This window comes from Diabrotica virgifera, chromosome 8 (genome assembly GCF_917563875.1).
Source record: "Diabrotica virgifera virgifera chromosome 8, PGI_DIABVI_V3a".
Classification (NCBI taxonomy): domain Eukaryota; kingdom Metazoa; phylum Arthropoda; class Insecta; order Coleoptera; family Chrysomelidae; genus Diabrotica; species Diabrotica virgifera.
The window spans coordinates 118,051,278-118,070,387 of record NC_065450.1 but is presented as its reverse complement, the minus strand read 5'-3'; the positions used below and the strand labels follow the sequence as shown (position 1 = coordinate 118,070,387).

The 19,110-nt window shown below is 33.7% G+C and overlaps 1 protein-coding gene and 1 long non-coding RNA gene across 2 annotated transcripts in view; both read right to left on the bottom strand.

Annotated features, from left to right (window-relative positions):
- LOC126890360 (uncharacterized) overlaps positions 1-11,919 on the bottom strand; it is a 62,422-nt gene extending 50,503 nt beyond the window's left edge. The window contains exon 1 of the long non-coding RNA XR_007700290.1: positions 11,805-11,919. This is a non-coding gene — a long non-coding RNA (uncharacterized LOC126890360). The remainder of the gene's footprint in view (positions 1-11,804) is intronic.
- LOC126890359 (DENN domain-containing protein 2B-like) overlaps positions 1-19,110 on the bottom strand; it is a 378,730-nt gene that overhangs the window by 275,012 nt on the left and 84,608 nt on the right. The gene's annotated exons all lie outside the window — the stretch shown is intronic.

The following is a 19,110-nucleotide window of genomic DNA, read 5'->3' as shown; positions in this document are numbered from 1 at the left end:
CGGAGTTGTTTTGGACATATAATTTTTTCACCCCCAAGAGGGGGTGAAAGTCACCCCCAGGGCAAAAGCACACGTCGGCACAATATCACTTTTTTTCTTTGACATGTAAGCTATGCGTATGCCAAATTTCATGTCAATCCAAGCGGTTCTTTAAAATTTAGAGCAAAAACCGTGAAAGAATGGACTAATAGATCTTTGCTGAAACTGAGGTGAAACCGCTGGGTGATGTACCTCATAATGCCATATGGTGTACAATATTATAGTTTATAAAATATAAGTTATTGTACTTGTTATCAAATTAACTTATGGAATGTGTAATACTGATGGTTAATAAATACTTAAAAATTTTTTTGATTATTTCATTCATAGGAGATTCTGACCAATAGAAAGCTACAGAAATAAAAATTAAACTGATTATTTTTTGATGATTTTAACTTCCAATCCTATAGTAAGATATTTGATCACGTGTTTAATGCTGTCCAATCAGATTAAAATTATACTTAGAATTATCTACTGTAGAAAATTACCGATAGAATTTTTTAAGTAGATTGTTTCTGTTTAATGGCAACCAGTTTCCTAGTTTTGACAACTGTCACATTAAAGAAAATATCCATAATATACGTATTAAAAAATAATCTTACGAATATCACACGACAGTAAGAATAAATAAGAAAATAATGCTTCATTTTTACTCAAATTTGTTGTCATTGGGCAATAGCCACTCGAGCCCTGCGGGCTCTCGTGTCTATTGCCAGACAACAAATTTTCGAAAAACTGTCGCATTATTTTCAATTTATTCTCACTCTCTTGTGATATTATACCCGATAATTTTTGATAATTTCCTGTCGTCAAGTATATTACGTCAGATGCCCTTCGTTGCTATGAAAAAATACATTCAGTGACATTAATGACAATTAATGTTTTAAAAATTATAAAAGTGATGACTTACAACCGTCAAATATTTATAACAACTGTGTGTTTAATTGTACTAATTTGTACTTACATAAACAAATTATAATAAAATTTTGGTTTTAGTTCAATTCATGAAATAATCGAAACAAATTGCACTCGATCTCTAAAATTATTGTCAAATTTTTGCCTTCGTGACACTTTGACATAATTTCACTCCCCTTCGGGTCGTGAAATTAAAACTGTCAAACTGTCACTCGTGAAAAATTCGATAATTTTAGAGCTCTTCTGCAATTACTACTGATTATTTCATTCATAGGAGATTCTGACCAATAGAAAGCTACAGAAATCTAAATTAAATCGATAATTTTTGATAATTTCCCGTCGTCAAGTATATTACGTCAGATGCCCTTCGTTGCTACGAAAAAATACATTCAGTGACATTAATGACAATTAATGTTTTAAAAATTATAAAAGTGATGACTTTCAACCGTCAAATTAATATTTATAACAACTGTTTGTTTAATTGTACTAATTTGTACTTACATAAATAAAAAATTACAATAAAATTTTGGTTTTGAACAGTTTTATTCATGAAATAATCGCAACAAATTGCACTCGATCTCTAAAATTAATATAGAATTTTTGCCCTAGTGACACTTTAGACATAATTTCACTCGCCTTCGGCTCGTGAAATTAAAACTGTCAAAGTGTCACTCGGGAAAAATTCAATAATTTTAGAGCTCTTGTGCAATTACTACTGATAATTTCCCGTCGTCAAGTATGTATTACGTCAGATGCCCTTCGTTGCTACGAAAAACATTTAGTGACATTAATGACAATTCATTATTTACAACTTGTCAAAGAGAACACCAGGAACAGGTTTAGCAAATATTCAGGCGAAGAAATCAATAAAATATTAGTTAAAATGATTTAAAAAACAGTTTTATTCATGAAACAATGTTATCAAATTACACTCGAACTCTTAAAAATTATCGATTTGTTTTACCCTCGTGACACTTTGACATAATTTCACTCCCCTTCGGGTCGTGAAATTAAAAGTGTCAGTCGGGATACAAATCGATAATTTTAAAGCTCTCGTGTAGTTACTACAGAAAAACTCCCCAGTCTTAGATTTTCCGATTCAATATTATTATAATGATAATTGGAATTTATAACAAATGATTTGTTATAACTACAATTCTCTGTTATCTTATAAGAGCTTTATGAATAAAGACAGATCTTTTTGGTTTTGCTATTTACTGTAGCAACAATACTGAGCTCTTCCTGGATACGAGGCCACCACTTAATACCACAAAGTATACGAATACTGGTCCTAGTATTTTAAAAGCGGAAGTAGAGAAAGCCATCAAACAGAGCAAAAATGGGAAATCTCCAGGCCCTGACCAAATCCCATCAGACTGACTCAAACGTCTGGATGATGACAATGTCTCACAACTAACAAACATTTATAACCATATATACGAGACTGGCATGATGCCACAGATATGGTTAGAGTCTACATTTATTCCACTCCCAAAAAAACCTAATACATCATCATGTAAAGACTTTAGACTAATTAGTCTCATGAGCCACTCTCTCAAGTTACTTCTTAAGATAATTCTTAATAGAATCAAGCAGAAATGGGAAGAGACAATGGGAAACAAACAATTCGGTTTCAGAGAAGGATTGGGAACAAGGGAAGCTTTGTTCTCAATGTTAACATTACTTCAACGATCATGGGAAGTACAGAAACCAATTTACGTCTGCTTTATAGATTTTGAGAAGGCGTTTGATAGAGTTCAGCATGATAGGTTATTTGAATATCTAGAAATGATTGGAATGTATGATAAAGATCTGAGACTTTTACAACATCTATATTGGAATCAAGAAGCTTCTATTCTGGTAGACGGCAAAGAAACAGACAAATTATAGTAAAGTAAACATACAAAATTTGCATTCAAAGAGGTGTCAGACAGGGTTGTGTGTTATCCCCAACTTTGTTTAACGTATACTCAGAAATAATTTTTAATGAAGCCTTGAAAGGACAATGTGGAGTTCGAATCGGGGGTGAAACTATTAACAACATCAGATATGCAGACGACACCGCGATCATGGCTGAAAACATCGAAGATCTTCAATTCCTTATAGATCGAGTCACTAGAGAATGCTCCAATAACGGACTTATCATAAATGCAACAAAGACAAAGTTACTTGTGGTTAGTAAACAAGACGTCGGCCCTATGCAACTAATTGTCAGTGATGAATCAATAACAAAAGTTAGCCATTTTAAATACCTAGGATGTTGGATAAACGAGACACTAAATCCGGATGAAGAAATTAAAACTCGTATAGAAATTGCAAGAGGAGCATTTATGAAACTTAGATCTATTCTGAGCAACTCTCAGCTGAACTTACAACTAAGAATCAAGTTCCTAAAATGTTATGTGTATCCTGTATTATTATATGGATGTGAAACCTGGATCATGAAGGTTAACATGATGAACAAATTAGAAGTCTTTGAGATGTGGTCGTATCGTAGAATGCTCAGAATATCTTGGGTTCAACGCATTTCAAACAGAGAAGTCTTAAACAGAGTAGGTCAAGGCGAAGGTGACTTAATAAAGATGATAAAAAAGAGAAAACTTGAATATCTGGGGCATATAATGAGAGGTAGCAGATACAGGATGCTGCAGTTAATACTCAATGGAAAGATCGACGGAAAAAGAGGAATTGGTCGAAAGAAATATTCATGGCTCCGAAACCTTCGCCAATGGACTGGCTTATCAGCAGATCAATTGTTACATGCCGCAGAACATCGAGAACGATATCGGCAAATTGTTATGGATGCTACCCACGCCTAAAAATTTGGGCACGGTACTTAAAAAAGAAGAAGTAGCAACAATGAATCACTCTAATAATATATGTTTTTATTTATACTTTTTCATATTTTTCGAATAGTGCGGTTTGTGTTATCGGCGTATTATTAAAGTCAAGGTTTATTTAAATGACGGAACTTTCAACAGCTAATAAAGCAAAAAACACATGTGCAACTGTGTTAATAAAATAGGGAATACATATACTGTTTTATCCTTTTCTTTTCTACATAACAGCTTAACTGTTTCAATGCGAAAGGATAGGACTGTAAAAGGCGACATTGAAAGTGTCTTTTATTTCTGAGCAAGAAGTTTCACAGATATGACGCTAATACAGAAACTAGTTTAAGAAATGAATAGTAGTCCCGGGACAACAGATCCTTGGCACATACAAGGGATACAAATATTTTGCCAGCTGTTCTTGTGTATGGCTGTACCATTAAGATTTCTATGATGTTCGGAATAGTTTAAATGTTGTGAAATAATTCCCCTTGTAACCACAAGTTGATTTTGATATTTGAATTGGATAATATATAACATATAACATATAACTCCCATGATATACCATATTATAATCGATACCAGACATCAGTCAGACGTTTGTATCAGATCAGAGGCCAACACAAACTTGGAACATGATATTGTCGAGCACGTGAGAAAAACATAGATACGTATAGCCCCTAAACTCCTAAAGAAACTCTAGGTACACCAAAAAATAGGAGAATCAAGGACTAGCCGGAACAGAATTGTGATGAATAATGCCTAAATATAATAGAGAAATAACAAGACTTCTTCTTCTTGTCTTTCATACTTTCAAGGTATTTTATTTCCATTACTTCTTTAATACTGATGCCATCAAATTCTATTTTACGTCTGATTGATGCTTTGCTAGTTACTATTGTTATAGTTTAGATTAATTGTTTTAATGTTTTATTTAAAAACAAGACATATAGGAAAATCCAACAAACATAGAATAAGACGGGCATAACAAGACTTATAAGTGGCTAAGAAGGGAAACGAAGGAAATAGATAAAATAAAAAAGGCAGAATTCAGGGACAAAGTGTCGAAAGCAAAAAGAAATAAATAAGCCAGCAAAAACCGAACAACTAGAAAATTCCACCAAAAACTGAATAAAACCAGGAAGGAATTTAACCCTACAAGATATTTAACCCTAACAACAATGTACAAAGACAAAGAGGGGTATATTGAATGTAATGATGACGTCGTTAAAACTTTACACCAAAAATCAGTTAGGAACAAGTTGTACAAATATAGGAAAAGTCAAACAATAAGGAATGCATGTAATTTTTGCCTTGTTGCCATATTCTAAAATTTGAAAAAATATATAGGGAATAATCAGATGTTTTTGACATGTCATTCCTATTACAGAGAAATCATTGGCAAGAATTAGTAACGAGTTTATATGACATCATTATTATATTTGGTGAGATTGTAAATGGTAACTGACGTCTGTCATAATATTGGAGGTTAAATATAATGTCAACTTGGATATTGTTTTAAAATTATATTCTATTTATTTAGTTTATATTTTAACGATAGTTTGTTATTTAACTAACTTCACTTTCCCTTCCCTATCCTTGATTGGTCGAGGTTCGTAATAGTTTTGTTATATGGTAGGTTTAGTTGGGCGTTAATATCAAGAAATGTTGATGGCTAAATGGGCACAGCTCCCAAAGGCCATAAAAGAAGAAAAAAAAAATAAACAAACAAAAATCTTACATAACCTTCTATAGGATAACATGATTTTGATACTTATATTACAGATAGTTATCTTTGTTTCATACTCTTTTAAAGACAAAGAGAAACAGTGTAGACCAGGGATGGGCAAAAGCCGGCACGGTTAGCCGGCCCGTTGAAAAATTCTTCCTCGTCAAACTTGTTTGTCTAAATGCTTTAAAATGATACTTATAGCATTTGTGTCAAAAAAATTCCTTGGGCAGTGGGGTAAAAACTGTACCAAAAAGATTGGGGGGGGGGGGGGGGTGCACAGCGTACGTTCACGGTATAGTCTTCCGGCCCTGGAGACTTTTTGAAAATGCCATTTTGGTCCGCGCTTAAAAGTATTTGCCCACCCTGGTGTAGACGGTTTTTGCTGTGGTAAATACATGTATGTTTTTTATTTGGCAACAGCGCTTTCCTGGTAAGCTTAACGGTAGCGAAAAAATTAATGCATGAGGAAAAATTTGTTGAATTTGTTTGTCGTCAAGTTTGTACCGGTGGGTTATGATATCATTAAATTTATGACGTGCATTCCGAATTGTTTGACTTTTAGTTTACTCGTAGTTACATCCCACATCATTCATCATTATTTTTGTCTTTATCCCTATGCGGGATCGTCTTCCCTATATATTTCTCCATACGTTACGTCCGACAATACTGTTTACTGCACTATATTATTATACTATAAAAAAATGTAAGATATAGCAAAAATGTATAAAAATCCGAAACTGTTCCCTATAATTCGTAGACAGCTATATTAGGTCTGGATCCCGCGTATGAAAAAAAAGTTGATTAATAGCAAGCTGAAAATTTGTTAAGAGCTTAAGGGTGTCTAGTCGGATAAACTTTGATATATGGGAACACTGGAACAGGGGCAGTTTTAATTGTGGAACAGGTTAAAAATTTGGAACGGTCAGACCACGAAAACGGCACATTTATTTTGTCCGACAGAATAGACTTAAACTCTCCGAACAGAGATTAAACTCTCATTCAAAAATCAAACTGCTATTTATCACCTGTCATAATTCCTGTCATTTGACATATTCTACATGTTCCACTCATTAAAACGCCCATTTGGTGATAAATAGCAGTCTGATTTTTGTATGAGAGTTTAATCTCTGTTCGGAGAGTTTAAGTCCGTTCTGTCGGACAAAATACATGTGCCGTTTTCGTGGTCTGACCGTTCCAAATTTTTAACCTGTTCCACAATTAAAACTTCTCCTGTTCCAGTGTTCCCATATATCAAAGTTTGTCCGACTAGACACCCTTAAGCTATTAACAAATTTTCAACTTGCTATTAATCAACTTTTTTTTCATACGCGGGATCCAGACCTATATGTAGTAAAAATGGAATTCTGTCAGAATGCGAAAAAAAGTGGTAGTATCAATGTTTGGTATAAACGTTTAAGAAATTCGAGAAGTCTTTTTAAAGATAGGAGCTTGCATATGTTTTAACATCCCATTAATCATGTAAATTAGTCATATTAGAACTTACAGTTAACAACTTGCATATTAGTACAGTTAAAATTATTAGACGATAAAATATTAAGCAAGAGAAATTAAACTTTTTTTCTACTTTAAAGACAAAAAAAGCAAGTTCATTAGCTGAACCGGAATCAAAATTATTCTGCACATCATTTTTAAAACGTTATTTGGTTAAAACATCTCATTTTTGTTGGTATAAAATATATTAATTTGTCTGGAGTAAATTATGGTTCTGTGGATACCCGAGTGCACTTGGTATTCACACAATGTTGCCAAACTGAATTTTGTTATATTCGGTTTAAATTTTCTAGCCGATTTCCGAGCCTACTATGCAGGTGTTTTTACAATCACCACTTCTATCCCATTAAATTAAACTTATCAATAGCAATAATAACAATGTTAAATTAGGTTATCACCAGTTATGTAATAATATACACATAATTATGTCCTTTTTCTAATATGAATGGATTTTCCACATATAGTCCGTCCGCTATAACTTTTCCCTTCTCATGCGGTACGATTCATTTTCAAATTAAGTCAAAACAGAAAGTGAAACGTACGCCGACGTGTTTAGTATATAGTATACAGTATACAAAATGTATATACACATCGACGTTCGTTTCAATTTATGTTTTGACTTAATTTGATTGAAAATGAATCGTACCGCATGGGAAAAGTTATAGCGGACGGACTATAAGTATATCATGACAATGTAAAAGGCGTGTTATTTCCACAAATAAACTTATTTGAAAAAGATAAATAAATTATAAGAAAATATCTACAGTGATGAGCGCGCTAACAACCGGCAAAATAGCGCAAAAGATGGAAAACATAATACATTGCGAAACAAAAAGAGATGAAAACTAGTGGAGGTGGAAATGATCGTTATAAACGTACAAATTAACATTACATTACATAGTTTCCCCCTTCAGACGTCTGTGACAGGAGTATTTTATAAAATTCTACTGTCACAGTGACAGTTGCCGGACTCCACTGATACATCTAAAGGTGGGAAACTATGTAATGTAATGTTAACTTATACGTTTATAACGATCATTTCCACCTCCACTAGTTTCATCTCTTTTTGTTTCTTCTTCTTCAAATGCAAATCCACTAATGGATGTTGGCGATCACATTTTCCATTAACTCTCTGTTTCTTGCAATGTGGATCAGTGATTGTATGTCGGTAATCCCTGTCCATTGCCTTATGTTTCGGAGCCAGGACATTTTCTTGCGTCCTATTCCTCTCTTGCCTTCAATTTTACCCTGGATTATAAGTTGAAGGAACTGGTATTTTTCGTTTCGCATGATGTGACCCAAATACGCCGTTTTTCTTTTCTTGATGTTTTCGAAAAGCTGACGTTCTTGGTTGATTCTTTTAAGGACATCCACATTTGTGACTTTCGCCGTCCATGGTATCTTTAGGATACGGCGATAAAGCCACATTTCGAAGGCTTCTAATCTGTTTATATCCCTCGTTTTGAGTGTCCAGCCCTCTATGCCATATAGCAGCACCGACCACACGTAGCATTTAGTAAACCTTAGTCTTAGTGTAAGGTCGAACTCTGAGCAGTTCAGTACCTTCCTGAATTTTACGAAAGCTTGTCGAGCTTGCTCAATGCGACATTTTACTTCCCTGTCCGATGCCCAGTCTTAAAAAAGCCACGTTCCTAGGTATTTGAATTTGCTCACTCTCTCAATGGACTTAGTATTCAGTGTTATGGTGGAGTTTTCAAATGCATCCAAGTTTCTGGAGATGATCATGAATTTGGTCTTTTTGGTATTAATCTCTAATCCCATTCGCTTACTGTATTCTCCGATTATAGTGACAAGTTGTTGAAGATCTGCTATGTTGTCGCAAATTAAGACAGCATCATCAGCATATCGTATGTTGTTGATTAATACTCCATTCACTTTGATTCCCATCTCTGCATCTTCCAAAGACTCTTGAAATATGGCTTCCGAATAAATGTTAAATAAAAGAGGGGAAAGCACACATCCCTGCCGAACACCCCTTCTTATATGTATGGATTTGGATATAGAATTGTCTATTTTTAATTGTGCTGCCTGATACCAGTACAAGTTTTCAATGCATCTTATGTCTTTTTGGTCTATATCAAGCTTCTTGAGGATCTGCATTAACTTGTGATGTTGGACACGATCAAACGCTTTCTCGTAGTCTAGAAAGCACAGGAATACGTCCTTCCTCTGATCGTAACAATTTTGGACCAACACCTGTGTTGATACTATTGCTTCTCTTGTTCCCAAACCTTGCCTAAACCCAAACTGAGAATCACTGATGTCTCATTCACATTTTTTGTATAATCTTTGATGTAGTATTTTTAAGAATATTTTTAAAGTGTGACTCATCAGGCTAATGAGTCTGTGATCCTCACATCTTTTTGCATTGACTTTTTTGGGTAGGGGAATAAATGTAGAGAGCAACCACTGCTGAGGATAGCAACCAGTTTCATAAATAAAATTAAATATTTTATGTAGTGCTGAAATTCCCCTTTCATCTAGTAGTTTGAGTATTTCTGAAGGGATTTCATCAGGTCGAGGTGCCTTATTGTTTTTTGAATATAATATTGCCTTTTCTATTTCCTCTTTAGTAATTGAAGGGCCAGTCAGCTGGTCGTCTGTATAAACTTCACTCTTTTTGTTTAGCAATGTATTATGTTTTTCATCTTTTGCGCTATTTTGTCGGTTATTAGCGCGCTTAAAACTGTATATTGGTCAATATATCGACGTTAAATCCTATTGGGACCCTGCAAGTTCGGAAAAGCGACACCTGGTTTCATAGCTCGGCAACTATTTTCGCACTTTTAATTATATTGGCCAATTATATTGGTCCTGGTTGCTGGATAATTGTCAAGGCCGTAGCCAAAAAAAATTATAAGAAGAAAAAGTAAGATTTAGGTTATGTTATTAAAAGGTAAACAATTGTATGTAGTAAATAAAATTAATTATTAAAATGCAGTACTGCAAGCAAAATACAATTAATTAAATAATATACTTTTATATAATAATTGCATAGCATATCAATATTGTGAGCAACATATAATTTTTCTTCTTCAATGACAGTAGGTATGAAATATGCGTCAATTTGACAATTTCAATAGGGCTTTTCATCGATTGTCATTTGTTTCGAACTTCTGTCCTAAGTTGTATAATCTGTGTATAAATTAATATACACGGATTATACGACATATGACAGAAGCTCGAAACAAATGACTGTGAATGAAAAGCCCTATTGACAATATGAATTATTTAAGAAAGTTACAAGATTTCTCCGCTACTTGTGCACGATCGTTTCTCGTATCTCCTTCAAGTACTTGCACACTGCGAATATAAATCGTTATTATTTTATGTATCATTAATGGACCAGGGCGCATCTGTAAAAATATTAGTACATTTGGACGTTGAAAGGTGACTCATATTTTTTTGCAGAAATTGCTTGGAAATATCTCATATAATAATAATTGAGTTATCCTCCCAGTAAAAAAGGTCCGGAACATTCTTTAAATAATCAAAATGTCAAAAAATGAAGAAAAAATTCGATTTTTTTTCTTCGTTCTTTGAGTATAACTTTAAAAGTATTCATTTCCGAGAAAAGTTGCACTAACATAAAAGTTGAGTAATTAAATTCTCCAGCAAGTTGAAATTTTTTTTACATATAGAAGAATACTGTACCTTTCATTTGGGTTACTGTATCAATATTTTGAGTTGTTGATTAAATTTTAAACAACAACTCAAAATATTCCCGATGCCATGTCAAATATTGGGACAGTGTTGCCGAGATATTTGAAATTAAAAATCACACTAAATTTTCTCCTAGTTTTTCACCCCTGTAACTTATTAAAATAAACATTATAGAAGTTCTCAGGGACTTTCGGCCCTCGCTAATAACGCAATCTTTCATTCTGCGTTTAAATTTTTCAAAAATACAACATAATCTATCCAGGAGAATCAGACGATATCAAAATCAAACGTGGGGTCCGACAGGATTGTATACTATTACCACTTCTATTCTATATACTCCGAGGAAACCTTTCAAAAAGCAGTAAATCATGTTGAAGCCGGAATTCGAATTAACGGAGAATGTATCAGTCACATAAGGTACGCAGACGATACGGTGGCATTCTGACAGTTTTGAAGCCCTTCAGGAATTAATGAATAGAATCACAGAAGTAAGTCAGAATATGGACTTTCACTAAATATTAAGAAAACAAAATCTAGGATGATCTCTAAGAAGAAAAACAGCAATTTGGACGAATCAGTGTGAACGGTCAACAAATAGAAAGAATGAAAACACACCTACTTTGGTACCAACGTCAATGAAAATTGGGACCATTTCCTAGAAATCAAATGTAGTATAGAGAAAAAAAATCTGCATTTCAAAAAATGGATAAGCTATTCAAATGTCCAAGTCTAAAGCTAAGCATAAAAATCAGGTTACTACGATGTTATATCCTTTCTATACTGTTGTACGGAGTTGAATCGTGGACCAACACAGACGCTACCTGCAAGATAATTGAGACTTTCGAAATGCGGCTTTATTGTCGAATCCTGAAGATATTTTATACCGACCACGTTACTAATCAGGGTATTTTATTAAGAATACAAAAAGAAAAAGAGCTGTTAACCACATTAAAAACAGCCAAAATCGAATAGCTCGGTCACATCACGAGGAACATAATATATGAACTGCTGCAACTAATTTTACAGGCAAAAATAGAAGGAAAACGGGGACCAGGAAGGCGAAGGATTTGCTGGCTGAAAAATCTACGTACTTGGTTCAACGCAACAACTACAAATCTTTTCAGAGCAGCAGTGTGCAAAGTACAGATTGCCATGATAGTCGCCAACATCCGAAACGGATAGGCACTACACGAAGTCCGACCCGACAAATTATTGAACTGTTTTTTAATTTGTTTGGGCGGTGTATTTATTATAAATAATAATCATTTAATTTTAGTTTTAATAGTTGTGTTCGGAAATCTAATATATCGTTATCGTAAAATTACTTGGAATACGTAAACTTTTAAACTAATTAAAAATAACGTACCACGGCAGACAACATTAAACAATAACAATGCAAACTGTACTTCCCATTTTATTTTCGATTGTGTATATATTTCCAGCACGCTATAAACCGTTAATAATCAAAGTTAATGAAATTTTATTGCACATAAAACGAAAGAGAAGAAAATTATAGCGCTTAAGGACATACAACTTTACTTTTTTCTTCTGTTTTTTTTTTATAAAATATCTCGGTGATTCAGACTGGCAATAAAAAAACACCTTTCATGTATGTTGTTGAATTATAATTAAAACAATTAAATAATATGCTAATATCAAACATATTTTTAGCATTGGTTCGGTGAGCAAGAAATAGAAAATCGATAGGCAAACATATAAAATGTCACAAACCCATTTTTGTCACAAACCCGTTTGAGAGCAAAAGCAAATAATTTGACACTATTACTATTAATTAGTAGTGACATTATTTGACACTATTAAAAGCTAAATAAGAGTAGAATGGACCGACCACAAAGCCGAATGACAACAAGTAGAGTAGTAAGGACGGCGAGAGACGGTTCCCCAATGGGAAGACGTTCGGTGGGAAGACCACGAAAACGATAGAATGACAACTTACTGGAGGCATATTGAAAAACAGACAAAGTCATGTCTACATAAAAAGAAGAAGGAGAAGAAGAAGAAGAAGAAGAAGAAGAAGAAGAAGAAGAAAAAGAAGAAGAAGGAGAAGAAAGTTAAATAATACATGAAGAATACATTAAAAATCAGAAATCTGAAGCCTAAATCTAAAAAAGAAAATCATGATCACAGATTTTTTAAAACATACGATTAGTCCAAGAGGCTGCGCTGAAAAATCTATCTGAATTTACTAAAGCTAGTTGTTTCACAGTTGATTACTGTGATTGTGTAAAGAAACATACTGCAGTCGGTCAAGCGAAACGTAGAACAGGGGTTACTGATAGGTTATCAAAGTTGCTTTCCTGCGAAGGTAATGCAATTAATTTACTAAGGCTGAAAATCAGTACACACGTTCTAAATTGAATATAAATAAAAGTTATTATAGTTGGTCAGCTGTATGACGGGACAGAGCCGGACAGGGTTATTCACTGTATTTTGACCCCCGTAAACTGCTTTATTTACAGAATTAGAAAAAAAATGTAAAATACAAAAGTTATTCGATTTTTAAATTATGATTTTTTGACATATATATCGTACTAGTGACGTAATCCATTTGGGCGTGATGACGTAATCGACTATTTTTTTAAATGGGAATAGTGGTCGAGTTCTAGCTCATTTGAAAGGTAATTCAATTCCCTATTCAGTAATATAAACAGTAACATTATTAATTATACAAGGTGTCCAAAAAAGTTTTTTAATTAAATTAATTGACACAAAAAGAAGAATGTAGGTATGTAATTTATTTAATCCAAAATACATTATACTGCTGTCAGAAAACAGAAATAAATGTTTATTAAACAAATAAACATTACTTTTCACTTAAATTCAATGTTCAAGCTGCCACCCATCTGCCTCTTGGAAGTTTGAACATTGAATTTAAGCAAACATCAATGTTTATTTGTGCAATAAACTTTTATTTCTGTTGTCTAACAGCAGTAAAATGTATTTTAAATGAAATAAATTACATACATTCTTCTCTTTGTGTCAATTAATTTAATTCAAAAAAAAATTTTTTGGACACCCTGTATAAATAATTATCCTAATGTTTATATTACTGAATAGAGAATTGAATTACCTTTCAAATGAGCTAGTACACGACCCCTATTCTCATTTAAAAAATAGTCGATTACGTCATCACGCCCAGATGGATGACGTCACTAGTATGTTATATATGTCAAAAAATCATATACATATTAAAAATCGAATAACTCTTGTACAGTTGAGTCCGCGAGTCTTTACCCGTGCGTCATTAATACCTGGCGAGATAAAACACATACTTTTTATCTAGCATCATTCTCTTCCATGCATGAAACTCATGACAAACCAGCTGCCGTTTGTTATTAAGTAACAACACATGTTATTTTTATGAACCATCTAGAGTCAGTGCATTGAAAAGAGATAGGTACAAAAAAGACGATTCGGTATGTTTTAATATTTTAAGCACAATTTGTTTGACGTTTCTGATTTGTTTAATTTTGTGGCTGTCAGTCAGTTGAAATTTTTGCGGTGTTTGTCGAATTTTTGCGTTTTGAAGTTTCTTTATATTACACAAACAGTTGTTTTCACAACTAATTTTATATTGGGCTTTGAAATTTTAAGGTAAATAATTATATTTAGGCAATTAATATTTAAAACATACAAAGCTAACGTCATTCACACAGTAAAGAAATGACTGTGTTTAGATTTCCGTCAAAGTGAATAAAATAACAAAAATAAAATATGTTATTGGATTTTTTTATAAATTGTTTATTTATTTATTAATCAATAACAATAAAAGAATTTATTAAGCTACTTCAAATGTAGCTGTAATTCTGCGCAAAAATTTTGAAGCAAAACTTACATTTGACATTCTATATATTTGATAACGTCAAATTTTATAATAAAACCCGTAATCGGAACAGTAGCCACTTTCTGTCAGTTGTTGTTGCGTGAAATAGATTTCCGACTTATTTCGTATGCTTTAAGTGATGACGCACGGGTAAAGACTCGCGGACTCAACTGTATTTTACATTTTTTTCTAATTCTGTAAATAAAGCAGTTTACAGGGGGGTCAAAATATAGTGGATAACCCTGTACATTAACTGGGGATAAATTCAGAGAGATTTTTCGGCGCTGCCTCTCCGTCTAGATGTTATTAAGTGAATAGTGTTCCTAAATTATTCCACACTGTGACTGAAAAGGGATTGATTAGTTATTATGAACATGACAGTGATCTGTTCTCAGTTCTGAATGAAGCACACATATCCACAGGACATCGACAAAGAAATAGAATGAATAATCAACTAAAGGCAAGGTATGAAAATGTCACACTAAAAGTTGTAAGCTTGTGTGAGCCCTGCTAATTTGAAACACAAAAAGAACGGAGTGAAATGAACACTCGGGGCCAGGCCAGTAGACATATGACAAATGAAAATATTAAGTCCTAACTCCGTCTCATATACTTACCGTTGCACGTCATCCGCGTCATAGCCCGCGACGTCACATGATACCAACACGAAATATTTAGGCGGTAGGTGTGTTCTTTCTAAGAATCATTTTGCCGAGTACATTCGAATTACAGCCACTAGACATATTTTATTATATACGCGCAGAAATAATATTTGAAGATTTCTATTAATATTAACTTAAAGAAATACACAATAATAAGTTTCATTTAATTTGTATAAATGGATTATAAAGCGTTTTTATGAAGCACATTTGTTCGGAGCACACGAACTGTAATCGAACGAAGGTGACATTTTGGCATAAATTGGTAACATTTATTTGACAGTTGCGATATTGAAACTTCAGATTTGTTTTTATTCTTTACTATAAGTATTTGTTTTATTATATTATTTATTGTATTTATTTATTATTTACTTTAACGTAAGATTATAACTTAATTCTTGTTTTCTATTTCTAATGTTTTTTATTTATTTACATTGAATATTAATTTGTTTTATTGTATAATCCACTTCGCAATAATTATGTGATATATTTGATTTGAAATGGATTCACGATTTTTTTATACTTTGGCAACTATGTCAACTTAGATCTCTGACGTAGATAATGACGTGCAACGTAAGTATATTAGACGAACTGTATTGTTAATCCACACAGAAAAATTAGCTGAACGGAAACCATCGTCTTCCAGATAAAGAGAGCGTGAGTTGGGTTTACACTTTAGCGAATATCTACAGTTGGTGGAGTGTATTTTGACTAGTAAATGTTGACCTGATGATTGGGAAAGAATCAACTCTCACTAAAATGCATTTAACTTAAAACTGCCACAAGAAAATAGTTTCAGAATCCGCAAATTTGGCTTATCTACATATTATAATATAGGAATAGATACGTGACTTATTACGATAATACTTTTTCCTGTATTAATTTCTTAAATCCACACGGATCATTGAAAAAATGATTTATGTTACCTAAAAAACTAAAAACTGCAATACATATTTCATTTTACGTCTTTACCAACACCAACAACTCATAGTCACAATAATTCAATAATTATTGACTGATTATAATCAGTTAGTCTCTGCTATCGACAAGGAAAAATATGCTGCGACGACGTCTGTGGATATCATATTATCCACATATCCGAACTAAATTTGGGATAAATGTCCAATTGGCAACATTGTTATTTCAAACATACGCATATGTAGTTTTTGCCATGGAAGATATTCTTCTTCTTAAAGTGCCCTCTCCTCAATGGAGCTTGGCTACTACAATTGCACACTTTTCTCTGCACTCGGCTGTTCTTATTCGCTGTTCAAAATTTAACCCTCTCAACTGTCGGATGTTTCTTAGCCACTATAGTATTTTAAAACTAATCGGTCTTTCCTTTCACTATTAGTAGAATGAAATGAAAGGTATATGATAGACTAAAAAAACACTACCTTCAACGGAAGCTGCCAGTCGCTGTTCTTTTTTAACAAGATTGTAAGGGGCTGCCCTGTATGTGGACGTATGGTGCGCAGAAGAAAACTGACAAATGTTTAAAACTTCGCAATACAAATCAGTGTGGATGAACACGTTTTAAGTTGGATGAAAACCAAAAAAAATTCTTCCGCGGAACTTTTAATAAGTGACATAGGCGAATCAATAATTTTCCCAAAATAAGCCGTGAATCATAACAAAAAACATTACATGACCTTAACTTTCGATATATCAAACGCTACCGGAATTTCATGTTAACAGATAAGGAAATAATCATGACGGCGTAATTATAGACTAGGTCATTTAGCACTAAAAACACCGAAATAAATCGATATTTAAATACAGCACCTAGGTCCTAGAGACTTGCAACTTTTTGCATTTTGTTGAGGATGACGTCAGGAAACATGTATGTATACAATTGAAAAATAGGTGGAAATGCATAATTGCATTTTAAAGTTCATAACATGCATCCAAAAGTACGTAAATATGTCCAAATAAGTATATTAATGGCAATATTTTGTGTTTGAGGAGTTTTTGGGGTCACTAAACTCGAGTACGCAATCAGAATCGACCTCCTATGCACCTGGTATCGGAGTTACTGCTAATATCAGCAGACGCGTCTGCGGATGCATCTGCCGATGTATCTGATGCCTCCTCTACATATCAGCAGACGCGTCTGCGGATGCATCTGCGGACGCATCTGTCGATGCATCTGCGGACGCATCTGTCGATGTATCTGATGCCTCCTCTACATATCAGCAGACGCGTCCGCGGATGACATCCCCGTATGCATCCGCAGATGTGTAGATGGGGTAATTTGGTCGTCTGTTGGTGGTCTGTTGTTTATTTTTCGCGTCGGCAGATGCAAAAAATAAACAACAGACGACCAAATTACCCCATCTACACATCTGCGGATGCGTCCGCAGATGCATCCGCAGACGCGTCTGCTGATATGTAGAGGAGGCATCATATACATCGGCAGATGCATCCGCAGACGCGTCTGCTGATATGTAGAGGATAAGGCACGCCCAGGGCCTATTTTACCACTAGGCCCGTGAGGCACCTGTCTCGGATCCGAATTGTATTGGGTCACGAAAAAAAAACTTTTATTATTGCAATAATAAAATTAATTTTCAAAATTGTTTGATTTTACGAACAGGAAATGAAAAACGATGAATCCATTATTGATTTTCAAGCGACTTCACCTGTCAGAAGTACATCTCCTTCATCTCCTAGAGAAAACGACAGTGTCAATAACTCTTTTCCTGGCTGGCCAAAACATTATTGAAATCTGGAATTTCAACAATATTTGATAAATAATCAACTGAACCAATATCTTGATAAAATTAGTGAATGTGTTACACAACTGGATAATAATAAAACCAGAGATTTGCAAAGTGCAAATTTTATCAAATGAAAACTAATGAAGAGAAAGTTCTTCACGAGTGGTTGGTGTCCAGTCCTAAATGTAGCCGTGTTTATTGTTACGTTTGTAAACTGATTTCCACGAAAATTATTGTTCTTCTAATTTTTGATGGGTATATGACTGGAAAGATGTCAATAGGACAGTTATTTAACATGAGCGATCTCCTGAACCTATTGCATCAATTGGTACGTTAGTTAAGAAAAGTAGTACAGCAGGAAAAATTGTAACATTAATGGAAAAAAGTTATTTAGAAGAAAATAAACATTGGCGAAACATTATTCAACGAATAATAGCAATCATTAAATTTTTGTCCAAGAAGGGTTTATCCTTTTATGGTTCAACAACCAAATTATTGACAAAAGGAAATGACATAATACAGTGTGTCGCATTTAAGATGAAGACAGCCCTATATTTTGGATATCAAAATAAATAGAGATTTGAAGTTTTGCACAGTCATACAGGTTGAATGTTCACATTTTTTAAGATACTCAGCTGAAATTTAAATTTTAAACGCAGCCTACTGCGACTCCACAAACAAGGTAAATTTTCGATATTTTGCTTCGCGTTAGAGATATCGGAAAAACTTTTTCTAAATATTATTCTAACCCCACATACCAAATTTCATGACAAAATTCTCACCAGTTCATTATTTGTAGTCAGGACCATAAAACTTAAAATTGGCAGACCCGAGATGCATGTCGGGACAGCTGAGATGATTTTTTTTAGGGTCCACGATTAACATTTAAATTTCAGTTGAGTATCTTAAAAAATGTGAACCTTCAACTTCTATGACAGTGCAAAACTTAAATCTGTGTTTATTTTGATAGCCGAAATATAGAGCTGTCTTCATCTTTAAAGCGGCACACTGTATTTTAGTACGTTCTTTAACGGTAAAATATTGCAAAACCTCTAAATTTCAAAGAACCGCTTGGATTGACATGAAATTTGGCATACACATAGCTAATAAGTCAATAAAGTCAAAGAAAAAAAGTGATATTGTGCCGATGTGTGCTTTGGCCCTTGGGGTGAGT